General features: G+C 46.5%; 2 long non-coding RNA genes across 4 annotated transcripts; one reads left to right on the plus strand and one right to left on the minus strand.

Moving 5' to 3' along the window:
- The first annotated feature begins 32 nt into the window (after positions 1 to 32).
- On the plus strand, positions 33 to 6,386 carry LOC143435419 (uncharacterized). Of its 3 annotated transcripts, none has more exons than XR_013105719.1 (3): positions 33 to 1,630; positions 3,540 to 4,361; positions 4,906 to 6,386. It is a non-coding gene; the product is annotated as an uncharacterized LOC143435419 (long non-coding RNA). The 3 variants fall into 3 exon arrangements; XR_013105721.1 differs by having other exon boundaries at positions 33 to 1,449; XR_013105720.1 differs by having other exon boundaries at positions 33 to 275.
- Positions 6,387 to 6,561: 175 nt separating this feature from the next.
- Positions 6,562 to 12,142, minus strand: LOC143435420 (uncharacterized). The gene is made up of 3 exons (XR_013105722.1): positions 11,921 to 12,142; positions 9,321 to 9,491; positions 6,562 to 7,353 (listed from the first exon to the last, which is right to left on the minus strand). It is a non-coding gene; the product is annotated as an uncharacterized LOC143435420 (long non-coding RNA).
- Positions 12,143 to 12,888: the final 746 nt, after the last annotated feature.

Consider the following 12,888-nt stretch of genomic DNA (forward strand, 5'->3'; position numbering starts at 1 on the left):
AGCTGAGGTGGGAGAAATGGCGAGACTCACAAAGCCCCACGGCAGGCCCTGCTTGGCGTTTACACGCCCTCTCGTCTCCATGACAGCAAGTAGGACGCCGGCGATGCAGGGCGCTGATTGGCTGAGCTTACGAGGCGTGGACCGGAAGTGACATTGCTAGAGCCGGTCCCCTCCATGTTTTCCCAGTGGTGCCGTTAGGGGTACGGGCCTCTGAGCCTCTTCAGGAAACTTCTCGGTCTGGAGCCCATTGGTCGCTGCAGACTCAGCGAACCGAGGTTAGGACCGATCTGCCCTTCTAGTCAGAGCACGCAGTGGTGGTCAAATCCCACCAGGAAGGCAGCATAATCGTGTAGCCCCAACCTCCAAGCTAACGGGCGCCGCAGATCTTGGTGGGACTTAAAAGTCTTTCATGTCTGCCTGATCCCCACAGCTCACAGCTTTAGCTGTTTTGCCGTGTTCCCTGCCTAAACAGGGTTTCACTGTGTAGCTTAGGCTGGCCTCCAACTGGAATCCTTCAACTTCGTTCCCGATGTGAGAGCAGGTTGGCAGTATCTGTGGAAGGAACAAAGCCCAACTCAGTTGATCCAGAATTCTACTGCCAGTATGGGGTGGAGATAGAGCTAAAGTTCCTTTTTCTGGATTGGGGCGTGGTGGTGGTGGAAAGATGGGATCCTAAGTTTCTAAGGATAAACCAAAGTATAATTCCACGACAGCTCACGTGAGGGAACCAACGGATTTGTTAGGCTTAGGTACAGAGCCCGGATGAGAGGTTACAGACAGGAGCACGGCGAACCCAAAGCACTGGAAAGTCTTCGCCCAGCATACAAGATGGCTTCCCCATAGCCACATAGACGGCACTCCCCTCCCACCTCCACTTCTTCAACCTGTATATCTAGGACCTCTCCAATACACCCTGCTCCACACATAATGAGGAGAAAATATAGATGGCTGGGAGGGTGGTCGGAAGCTCAGGTGAAGGTCCAAAGACCCTCCTGTCTCCTCCCAGGATGGAATGAATGCCAATAGTCAACTAGATCTGCTATGACGATCCTGGGCTATCGACTCAGCAGTTGGAGATGGCAGTTGTCTGACTTAAAAGGCAGTTGTGTTTGTGAGAGCCAGAGGTCAGCTTTGGGTGTTCTCCTCTGGAGCTGTTCCTTAGTTTTATTTTTGACACAAGGTCTTTCACGGGCACCTGGGAATGGCTGGTTAAGGTAGGCTGACTGACCAGCAAGCCCCAGGGATCGCCACCACCCCAGCTCTGGAGTTATGAGTATGCACCCTCACACTTAGGTCTTATGTGGTTGCTAGGGATTGAATTCAGGTCCTCAAGCGTGTGTGGCGAGCAGTTTACCAACTAAGCCATCAAACCAAAGGAACACTGTTGCCCATCAAACTTGGCAAGCTTCTCTGTTTCTGTTGTTGACTCTAAGGATAAATTCCTACATGGTAGGTGACAACAACGGTTTACCTCGTCTCTGTGTTACAGAGTAGAATAAAAAGTGTCCCCATTGACTCATGTTGAAGGCTTTCTCTCCAGCTGGTGTTCCTCCTCAATTTGGAATTTAACTACATAAACCAAGACAGTTGTTCTAGCTTTGAGTAGTTATGAAAGTGGGAACTGGCTAAGGTAAGTGGGTCTTTGGAGGCAGGCCTATGAAGTATCTTGTCCTGTGTACTCTTTCAGCTTTCTGGCTACCATGAAGTAAACAGCCCTGTACCACCAGCCCCTTCTGCCACATTCTACCTGGCGGGGAGCCAGAAGCAGCCACTCCACAGACTGAAACTGTGCATCATGATGAATCAATCGCCCTGCTCTTCTTCCTCCTCCTCTTCCTCCTCCTCCTCCTCCTCCTCCTCCTCCTCCTCCTCCTCCTCTTCTTCTTCTTCTTCTTCTTCTTCTTCTTCTTCTTCTTCTCTCTCTCTCTCTCTCTCTCTCTCTCTCTCTCTCTCTCTCTCTCTCTCGATTTATTTATTTTTTTAATGCATATGAGTGCCTATCTGCATGCCACAAGAGGGCATCAGATCCCCTTGTAGGTGGTTGTGGTTGCTGAGACTTGAAGTCAGAACCTCTGGAAAAACAGCCAGTGCTCTTAACCGCTGAGCCATCTCTCCATCCCTGAATTTCTCCCTTGAACTTATTTCTCTCATGTATCTGTCACAGTGGCAATAAAAACTAACACACCTTATTTATAAAATTCTTTTCAAGCTTGAGGGCTTCCTTCTTACACAGTAGATTTGTATCGTTCTACTTGTTATTGTTTCCTTTCTAGATTAGATGGCTTCATCCACCTGGGATTTAGTTTGGCAAACACAGGGAGTTAGAATATAACTTTATTACTCCTAAGAATAATTAAGCAATTACACTAGCAATAAGATTCTCTCTCTTTAGGAATTTTTGATATCTCCCTCATTACAGCTCCAAATTTTAATATATGCATTAAAATCTATTTCCTGGTTATCACTCTTTCTCCTTTGGGCTATTTTTGTACTTATAGGAGAAAGTTCATAATTTTGGTTTTAAATATAGTAAAAGAGGAAGAAAAATTATCTTCAATGATGCCCTTATATTTGGGAAGCTAAGAGACAAGTATTAATTGAGCCCATTAGTTAGATCTAGTCTAATCCAGGCTAAGCAACATAAGATCTTGTCTCGCTTTTTTTTTTTTTTTTTTTTTTTTTTTTAGCTTTCTACAGAGGAAGACTTTTTGAAGAGAATTATTAGTACCACAGACAATGTGGAGGAAGTCTGGGGAAAGAAAAGCCTTCAGTTCCCACAGGCAAAGTGGGTTTCTGCCCCTCTGCTCCTCCCTCCTTGTGTCCCAGGGGGCTGGGACTGTGTTCCGAGCCACTGAGCCCTGATAACTTACTCTATTGGATGTGTTTCCTGCTAAATGTCACTTTCCAAAAAGTAATGAGAAAATCTGATAAAAGTGACATATCTTGAGCAAAATGCAAACTACCCATATAGCCTCAGAAAGGAGATTATAAAATCAACAACCAGAGAAGAAATTATGTGTGAACACTTACCAGGTCATGGTGACTCTTCTCAACCCAGGCCCATGATAATAGCATGTCCTTAAAGGACTTACTCCAGAGACACTGAAATGCTATGAATGAAGCTGATGCCTACAGTTAGAATGTGCTGGAGCAGTCTTGACATACATACATATATATCACAATAAAATATTTTTTAAAACTTAAAATCTAAGGATGTAACTCAGAAGTAGAGTGCTCGTCTAGCATATATTAGGACATAGGTTTGATCTACAAACCTATAAAATGACGAATGTGGTGATGGGAATCTCCAGACACCGAAGAATGAGCCACATTCCGTAGACAGACCATACTAGGGTTGGCTCTTTCACCACAGGAAGAGCTGGAATGGTGTTAGGGAGGCATGTAGGGAAAGAATTCCATTTGAAAAGTATTTTCTGTGAATTGAACCCTAACCAGCCTGCCTCCAAGGACACCCTGAGATTCATGAAACTTCTTGGAGTTTTCTTACACTAAAACAGTTTCTATCTGATTTACCCAAGGGCCCACAGAATCCTGGCTGCTATAAAAAGAAGGGTGGCTAGTCTCGTGCTAGCCACAAATCCACATTCTCATGGCAGTCTCCGAGCCTTCTCATTCTGCAGTGTTTAGAGCCTATTACTGTGACAGAAATGGCCCTCGGTTTATAAGACTATATGTTATATTTTCCTTGCTGATCGAGACTGGTTGTTGAGATATCTTGACTTCAGTCCTAAGTTCTGCATAATCTGCATCTGTCCTCGTCGGTTTTACATCATGGTTTTACTATTAATCTTTACGTGCCTGGTATCCAAAACGGCCAGAAAAGGGGATTGGATCCCCTGAAGCTTAGTTACAGTCAGTTGTGAGCTGCTGTGTGAAGGTTGGGATTTGAACATGTGCCCTCTCAACTGCTGAACTAACACTCCAGCTCTTACCAGTTTTTAAGTGATCCCGGGAAAGCACGGCTTCATTCTGGCATCTTCACAGGTGTTTGTGATTTTATTCTTTCTGGATTGGCATCTGAGTGGAGCTGCCTCAGATCTACTGCGCTGCAGATGAGAGACAGATCAACACCACGTCTTTCCATCTGGCTACCTTGGCTAGCATCCCATTGCCATCCTTGGTCTTAATCAACTCTAATTAGCTTCAGTTAGCCTCGACATCCTCCTATCAGCCAGGCTGGGACAGACAAAGGGCACAGCACGGCAGAGCTGAAGAAGAAAGACCCACAGGCCAGAGGCACACCTGCGTTGTTAGAGATCCAGCCCAGGAAACAGGACAATGGAAAGGATTTCTGCAAGATGCTGGTGATTCCTGAGATTTCTTTGTTGTACTGCAAAAGGGTAAGGAGAACACGTGCTAAGGGAAGACACATGAGGTGTGGTAGGATCGATTTCTTTTCATGTGTGTGGGCATGTGTGTGTGTGGGGGGGGGTATTTTGCCTACATGTATGTCCATGAACCACATGAGTGGCTGGTGCCCAAATATGCCAGTAAAGGATGTTAGATCCCCAAAATTGGAGTTGCAGATGGTTGTGAGCCACCATGTGGGTACATGTGTGTGTGTGTGTGTGTGTGTGTGTGTGTGTGTGTGTGTATACACACCACATGTGAGTACAGTTGCCTGCCCGTGGAGGCCAGAAGGGTACATGAGATCCATTGGAGCTGGAGTTACAGGCAGTTATAAGCTGCCAGATGTGGGCTCTGAAGAGGAGTCCTCTGGAAGAGCAACAAACACTCTTAGCCTCTGAGCATCTCTCCAGCCCTGGGAGTCTTCTAATATAGTGTTTAGACTTTTATTTCTGTAACCCTGGAAGTGGGATTGGCCTTGTCACATTGCTGGGTCTGCTCTGACTTTGTCCTGCTTTTTGATTGGATCTCTTGCAGCTATTTCTTCTAGATTTCTCTAATGGTTTGGATGTGAAGTGGCCCACAGGCTCGTGTGTGAAGACTTAGCCACCAGAAGTACCATTGTTTTTGGAGCTTGTAGAACTTGTCGAAGGTGGCACCAGCACGGAGGAAGCTGAACAATGTGGACTGGCTCTTGAGGTTTATAGTCTAACCTCACTTTCTGCCCCATATCTGCTTGCTAACTTGCCCAGATGTAAGCCACCCTTTCCCTCACTGGCAATGAGCTGCTTTTCCCATGGTGCCTTCTCCATCATGGTGGATGGCAACTTCCAACCATGATCCCAGACGAGCCCTTTCTCCCTTCAGTTTTGTTTTGTTATATGTTTAGTTGTGGCAAGGATACATCACTTCTTGTACACTCCCCACAACTAAAATCATGTATTTCCCCAGAGAATCAGACACTCAGAACTACCTTCTTTCTCCACCCACATCTCCTAAACTTTTCCAGATTTTTAAAAAGCAGTATACTTTCTTTTCAAATTATTATGTTTATATTTAACCAATGATTTACTAGTAAGTCCTGTAGGCTTATTGTTTTTAAAACCTATTTTAATAAGTATGCTTAAATGCTCTAACCTCCCTTCTAGCCCATCACCCACCAGAGGTAGTGGAAAGAAAGGTTAATAGGACAAAAAAGGATATGGACCTGTTTAGAAATAGTTTTAATTATTTATTTGTTTAATGTATGAGTACTCTATCTGCATGTACACCTGCATGCCAGAAGAGGGCATCAGAGCTCATTATAGATGGTTGTGAGCCACCATGTGGCTACTGGGAATTTAACTCAGTATCTCTGGAAGAGAGCACAGTTCTAACTACTGAGCCATCTCTCCAGCCCTAGAAATAATTTTAGGGGGCAAATCCAATCTCTGTTGTCAGGATATTAGCAGTTTAGTTTACATGATCAGCAGCCATAGTTCTATCCACTCACAAACACCATTCATGAATCAGCAATGGCAGTTTGATCTAGAAAAAAACGTGAGGTTCTCCAAATCAGCTTAAGTCCTTGGAAATGGCAAGAAGCTGCTGGAACACCACCAGTCTGTAACTCCAGTTCCAGGAGATCTGGTGCCCTCTTCTGTCCTCTTCAGGTCCTGTATTCAGTGCAGGTCTGTCTGCAAAGTCTTTCTACTCTCACCTCTTTGAAGGGAAGTCACCAGTGTGGTCCACAGTTAAAGAATGGTGATTTGAGCTTTCTTTCTTTTTGAGACAGAGTTGCATGTAGCCCAGGCTGGCCTTGAACTTGTTATATAGCCAAGGATAGCCTTGGACTCCTGATTTTTCCATCCTCTTCCTCCCAGGAGCATCATCCTGGCTAGTTACTTTTTTGGTGTTTGCTTTATTGTTGTTGTTTTTTTTACTTTACCTCTTGAGACTAGAAATCTGTATACTTTCTGGCATTCTACTTGGGAGAGTTTTACTCTCTTTTTAAAATACATCATATTGGTGTGTGTGCATATATATATATATATATATATATATATATATATATATATATATAGAGAGAGAGAGAGAGAGAGAGAGAGTCAGTGGAAAACTTGCAGGAGTTGTTTCTCTCCTTTTACTATGTGGGTCTTGTTAGAATATTGGACCAGTGGACACGCTCCCCCAGAATCACACACAGACAGAGGATTCGCTGCAACAACATGAGGTTTAATGATACTGGTGCACCAGGACTCTCTCGCAAGCTGGCAAGAGAGCCCCGAAGAAAGGCTGGGAATGGTTCTTATACAGAGTACACGAGGGCAACCACAAAGGACCCAAAGGGCTGACCTCAGGTCTGGTCTATAGATGACTCAGATTCACACATTACTTTCTTCCTGACCACCTCCCATCCTAGAATGTGTCTCTCTGCTCTGGGCCTTCCCCACCTGCAGTTGGGTTCTCTTCCCTGTGCTCTGAGGAATGTTAATCAGCCTCTCCCTCTTCTGAATGTTAATCCACTAAGTGTCCTCTGACTAAGGAATGTGCCTCTCCCGGGATGTGTCCTAGGACAGTGGGATTCTTTTAATCTTAAATTAAGACCCAAAAGTCCTACATTTCCCCCCTTTTTCTTGTGGGTGATTTTAATCCTGGGATCACAAGTTGTCATTTACCCTAAGCCCCACCCTCTAAGGCTGCATCTGGGACACGTTTTAAATTCAAACGTCTCTTATCTCTGACATTTGGGTAATCTCTACCCCTGTGCCTCTAGGGTGGGGATCTCTCAGGGGTCAAGGCCTGCTGCTCTTTGGCCTTGTAGAACAGCAGGTGATCTTGAGCTTGAGGGGGGTGTCTCAGGTGTCTGGATGCTCTCCAGTTGGCATCAGGTGCAGGTGCTGGTCTGAGTTATGTGACGTCAGGCAGTTACTCCATCTACTTCAATAGAGGTCGGGATGGTCAACAGCACCAGGAACAGCCTCTTATTAGCCTGAAAAGTCATTTCTAGGGGGAGGGGGCATGAATCAAGAGCTGGATTCAAGGGGGTTGGGGTAGCACACAAGAGGGGCATTCCAGGTTTGGAACAGGGACAGGACAAGGGATATCCCCCAGCCAGCGCCAGTTTCTGAGGGCAATTTAGTTAAGGTCTCTTTTTAGGGTTCTGTTCATTCTTTCTACCTGCTCTGAGCTCTGGGGACAGTAGGAACAATGGAGCTTCCAATTAGTCCCCAATATCTCTGACAATTCCTGACTTACCTTAGAAACAAAAGCAAGACCATTATCTGATCTAATTATCTCTGGCACTCAAAACTTTGGGAAGATTTCTTCTAATATCTTACTATCTCTCTGGCCCAAAACCTGAGGTTCATTATACAACTTAGATCTCTGGACTGCTTGGATGTGCTTATTTTTCAAGAGTCTATCTGTGGATTTAGCCTAGTAAGTCTTTGGTTTGTTTTCTGGGGAGTATAGTTCTCCCTTCTTGTGTGCACCATTGTCCCTTTTTCTCTAGGTAATAGTTCTCAGGATGGCTAGCAATCTGAGTCCTTTCTTTTTCTGTGTGTTTTAAGTGAGGCCATCTCTTAATCTAGTCTCAATTTCCAGTGGGTGTCTCTTGTAGGCCCATAACCGGGACAGGCTCCTGTATAGCCATTTTTTAAGCCACTTGATCTGTCTGGTTATTGCCTGGGTCCACTGAGTCTCCTCCCTTCTGGTGTCCTGGGCAACAAATACAGTTTCTGGCTTCAACAGGGCATCCAAGACATCTAAGATTTCTTCTGATGTGAACAGTCCTCTCTCTTGGTACATAGCCCTGTGGACATGGGCTATGGCAAAGGCATACGTGTTGTCCATGTAGATGTTGATTTTCTTGGCGGCCCCAAGTTCTAAGGCTGCTCTCTGCACTGACAAGCTCGGGGATAGGGAGTAGAAGTTCAGCCCAGGTGACATTTGTGTCATCTACCACAGCAGCACCCGTTTGTCTCTGACCAGTATGGAGAAAACTGTTCCCATCTTGTAAAGTAGGTTGTCTCGGCTCCCAGTAGGGGTCAGTAGGTCAGTAGGAGAAGTCTTTCCTCTACCTGTGGGTTCTCCTTTTGGGTTAGTTAGTTGCAGCCCATGGAGTAGGAGTGTGTCCGGGCCCCCATCCTGGGGAGTAAGGCTCGACCCAACAGAGGGTAGGGACAGGATGGGATGACCATAAATGAATGGGATACCCAGCCCATCTCTTGGTCCACCAATTTTCGGGTGGTCCATGAATATATTTTGGTATCAGTGGCTCTTTGGAACCAAGATCTTTTCTTGGTAATGGGGCCATTGGCTTGGAGGAGAACCAAGTGTTGAGTCCCTGTATCCACCCATCTAACCCCATCGTGGCTTCACACAGAGCTAATACATTCGCCATCTAGGGGTGTTTTTCTCAAGGCCTGGGATTTCCTGACCCTGGCTTCTATTTGTTAGGGCACTCTTGGGCTCAGCAGCTGGCTCCTTTATTTGTAATGTGCACACTGGTTTTTTTTTTCAAGGAGTTTTCTATCTCCTTTTGATTGGAGTCTCTCTTTTATGCTTTCTCTTAACTATTATAGCCAAGCTTTTCTGTAAATTCCTTTCCTGTCACCTTTCTTTTTCCTCATCTCTCTTTTATCTTCTTTCTTTCTCTGCTCTTTTTCTTTCTCCCTGATATGGTAGACCTCCTCAACAACTTACACTAAACCTTTTAATGACTTATCTTGTAGTCCCTCTAGCCTCTGGTGCTTTTTTTTTTTTTTTTTTTTTTTTTGTATCTAATAGCCTTGCCTATACTGACAAAATGTCTCTGACAGAAGGTCTCTGTGAGCTAGTCTAGAAAGGCTATGGGCAACTCATCTGATCCCTGCTTAACCTCATGTGCCTTGATAAAATTAGTGGGGTCTCATGTAGCTCTCTCGAGACCTGCCAGTGAAATCTGGCATGGGCTTTCAGGTGCCCCTTACCTTCTGCCACATGAAGGTCTCAGTCAGATCTGGTCAGAAGTAACTTGCTGTTGACCACGGCCTGGTCAATTGATGGTGTCCCCATGTCTGAGGGTACAATATTTCTTTTCGGTATCTTCTCTTGCTCTTTAGTCCTGAAGAGCATTCCTGACAGCCAGAACCTACAAGGGTCTTGGGGAAGAAAGGTTTTTAATGGGTGGGAGGAAGGGTGTTCCTCCACTAGATTCATCTAGGTGACTATATTGGGTACTTGGTCTGGGTGCCTGAGGGATGCTGGACTAAAGACTCTTTCTTCTATTGTTTTGATCACCTGTACAAAGGTCTTTATGGGTGGCTACCCTAAGCAGAGAGTAACTAACTTACTCTTTTTTACTATAAATTTGTATCTGTACCAAAACAGGGGCCTATTCTTTTGGCTCTCTGACTCAGGGACAGCCTGTAACATTTTACAGCAGGGGACCTGCCCGACCTGCCTGCAAGCAGTTTTGTTGGTTCAGAGTTTTCAAGCTGGAGTCATGTGACTTCTCAGCACTACTCACTCACGTTTTTAAAAAAATAAATAAATAAAAAATATATAACACTCAGGTGAATAATCTTGCCGGGGCTGTTTTGTCCAGCTGCCATGGCTCAGGGAAGATGTCTTTCTCCTCTGCCAGGTTCTTAATCACCTGGGCCCTGACTATCTTTTTGTAGATGTCCTCGGATTCCTCAGCACCAGCCACAGAGAGTGGGGAGCAAGAGCTGCAGTCACTGTGCTCCTCCCCTCCACTGCTGCCAGCCACTAGAAGGGACCAAAGGCCAAGGTCCCCACAGATGGGAAGCCACCGAGCTGCTACAGCAGTGACTCCGAGGTCCCCAGCCCAGCCACGCACACCAAACTAGGCAGCTGTCGCACGCTGCCCCACTGCCACCTCCTGCAACAGCAGAGGGACAGAGCTTTCTTCCCTTAGCTGCCAACTTGCATGGCCGGGTGGTTCAAGGGCATCCTCCATGTAGTGCTACCCGGAGAACACCCTACGTGCGGTGGGCGGGCTGCCTGAACCGCATTGCCCACTCGCCGAAGGACCTGCCTCTCAGCTCTGCAGCAGCTCTTGTACTGCCTCTATCTCTTTCTCTGTCGGTGGCCAAATAACTTTCTTTTTAACTTAGGATGTTTAGCACAGTAGATTCAGTCCAAAATAACGTCAGTCAAAGTCCAAGAACACATAGAAGACACCCAACACACAGACAGTTCTTCAAGAAAACAAGGAAAAACAACACAGACAGCTCACCCCTGTCACAGGTGGTGCATAACCCAGGTGATACAGACAGTTACATAGAAAAACTGCCAGTGGAAGAATCCAATAACCAGACGACCTGGCCAGCCTACTCTGGACCAAATCTAACAGATTCAGACAATTTGGCCAGCCTACACTACACCAAATTTAACAAATTTCTAACACCACCAACAATGAACAACACAAACCAATTAGACACAGACACACTGCCACGAGAGTGCAACAAACGCTGCCCCAGGCGGCGGTGGCCGAAGGAAGACCACCTTCAAACGGAGAAGGGTCATTCTTGATCCTATCTCCCATACAAACGAACTCCGGGGCATCCCCCAGAGAACTGTGGCTTGCAGTGTGCTGACACATCTATCCTGGTGCTTCCACTACCCACGAATTCCCTCCTAGAACCCGTGACCCTATCCCAGGGTCACAAACTACTCTCCATGGCTTGCCCAGTTCTTGCCCCTGACACAAGCACAGAAACCAGGCTACACAGACGGTCACCTCTGCCACGGGCGCGCACACACTTCACAGACAGTTGCCCCTACCACGGGCACAGACACTCCACAGACACAAAAACGAACAGACAGACAGCACACAGACCTGCTCTAGCAAATGTGGACCTCCAATCCCTGGAGCCGTGGGGTTCTGAAAGAGCGTATCTAGGTGGGACCTCCAAATGTTGGAATGTTGGATTCTAAGATCCAAACCAGGGGACACGCTTCCCCAGAATCACACACAGAGGATTCGCTGCAACAACATGAGGTTTAATGATACTGGTGCACCAGGACTCTCTCGCAAGCTGGCAAGAGAGCCCCGAAGAAAGGCTGGGAATAGTTCTTATACAGAGCACACGAGGGCAACCACAAAGGACCCAAAGGGCTGACCTCAGGTCTGGTCTATAGATGACTCAGATTCACACATTACTTTCTTCCTGACCACCTCCCATCCTAGAATGTGTCTCTGTGCTCTGGGCCTTCCCCACCCACAGGTGGGTTCTCTTCCCTGTGCTCTGAGGAATGTTAATCCACTAAGTGTCCTCTGACTAAGGAATGTGCCTCTCCAGGGATGTGTCCTGGGACAGTGGGATTCTTTTAATCTTAAAGTTAAACCCAAAAAGACCCAAAAGTCCTACAGTCTCAAGGACCAAACTCAGGTCTTCAGGCCTGGAAGGAAGCTCCTTTACCCATGGAGCCATTCCTCATGTAGCCCAGGTTGGCCTTGAGCTCACTGAGTCCTTCTGCCTCTGCCTCCAAAGAGCTGGGATTACAGGATGAAGCCGCTTAGACAGAAAGCCAAGCTTGACTCAGTATTTCAGAAAAGATTCACCTGTTAGCAGCATCCCGGAAGACTTGGACAGCCTGCCCTTGGTTCTCAGCTCCGAGCTTTTACCATCAAAGGTGTCTTTAGTGGCTGGGACATGCCCTGCTGCCTTATCACCTTCTGAAAGGCATGGAGTGTGCCTGGTTCCTGAAGTTATCGTTACAGCTTACTCGTCCATCCTTCCCTTTCTGCTGTAATGTCAGCATGCCCTGCATGGGGTGATGCAGGATAAAGTAAACTAAGTTCCCTAGTCTCATGTGGCCTAAAAACTCGCTTTTATTACTGCCCAGGGCTATGCTGTGGAAGCTGCATCTTATTGGCTAATTTGTCTCTGACTCTCCGGAGGCTGCCTCTCATTGGCTGATATATTCATGACTCTGAGCAAGAGAAACGGGAGGAGTTGTCTTGAGTCACTGCTTCATTTGCTGAAAGTAATAAATTTAGAAGCCCCGGAAGGAAGAATTTTCTCCGTGCTGGTGCTGAGACCAATGGGGCTGGGACTTTTGTTTTCTTTCCACATTCCTCACAATTCAGAAACTGCTGCCCCCCCCCCCCCCCCCACCTACCTCAGTGTGAAGTAATCACAGTATCAGGTTTCAGGTTTCCTCGCAGTATTTCTGTGCTGATGTCTTAAGCGTGAACTAGCACAAGGTTGAGCACAATATGCTGCCTTGGAGCATAGACTTTCTCCTAGAGAAGCCCCTGAAATATACAGAGGAAAAAGCTTTTTGGATGGAGACAGGGTCTCGTGTAGCCCAGTTGGCTTCACACTTGCTATGAAGTCAAGCATGACCCTGAGTATCTGATCCTCAGGCCTCTCCCCAGGCCTCTCCCTGAGTGCTGAGATTCCTCAGCTTAGCTGAGTCCCCAGTGTGTCTTTGCCTGTTTGGAGACATGGGCTCACTATGTACCTCACTATGTACCTCACTATGTGCCTCACTATGTACCTGAGGTTGGCTTGTCCTCCTGACTCA

Source organism: Arvicanthis niloticus, chromosome 21 (genome assembly GCF_011762505.2).
Source record: "Arvicanthis niloticus isolate mArvNil1 chromosome 21, mArvNil1.pat.X, whole genome shotgun sequence".
NCBI lineage: Eukaryota > Metazoa > Chordata > Mammalia > Rodentia > Muridae > Arvicanthis > Arvicanthis niloticus.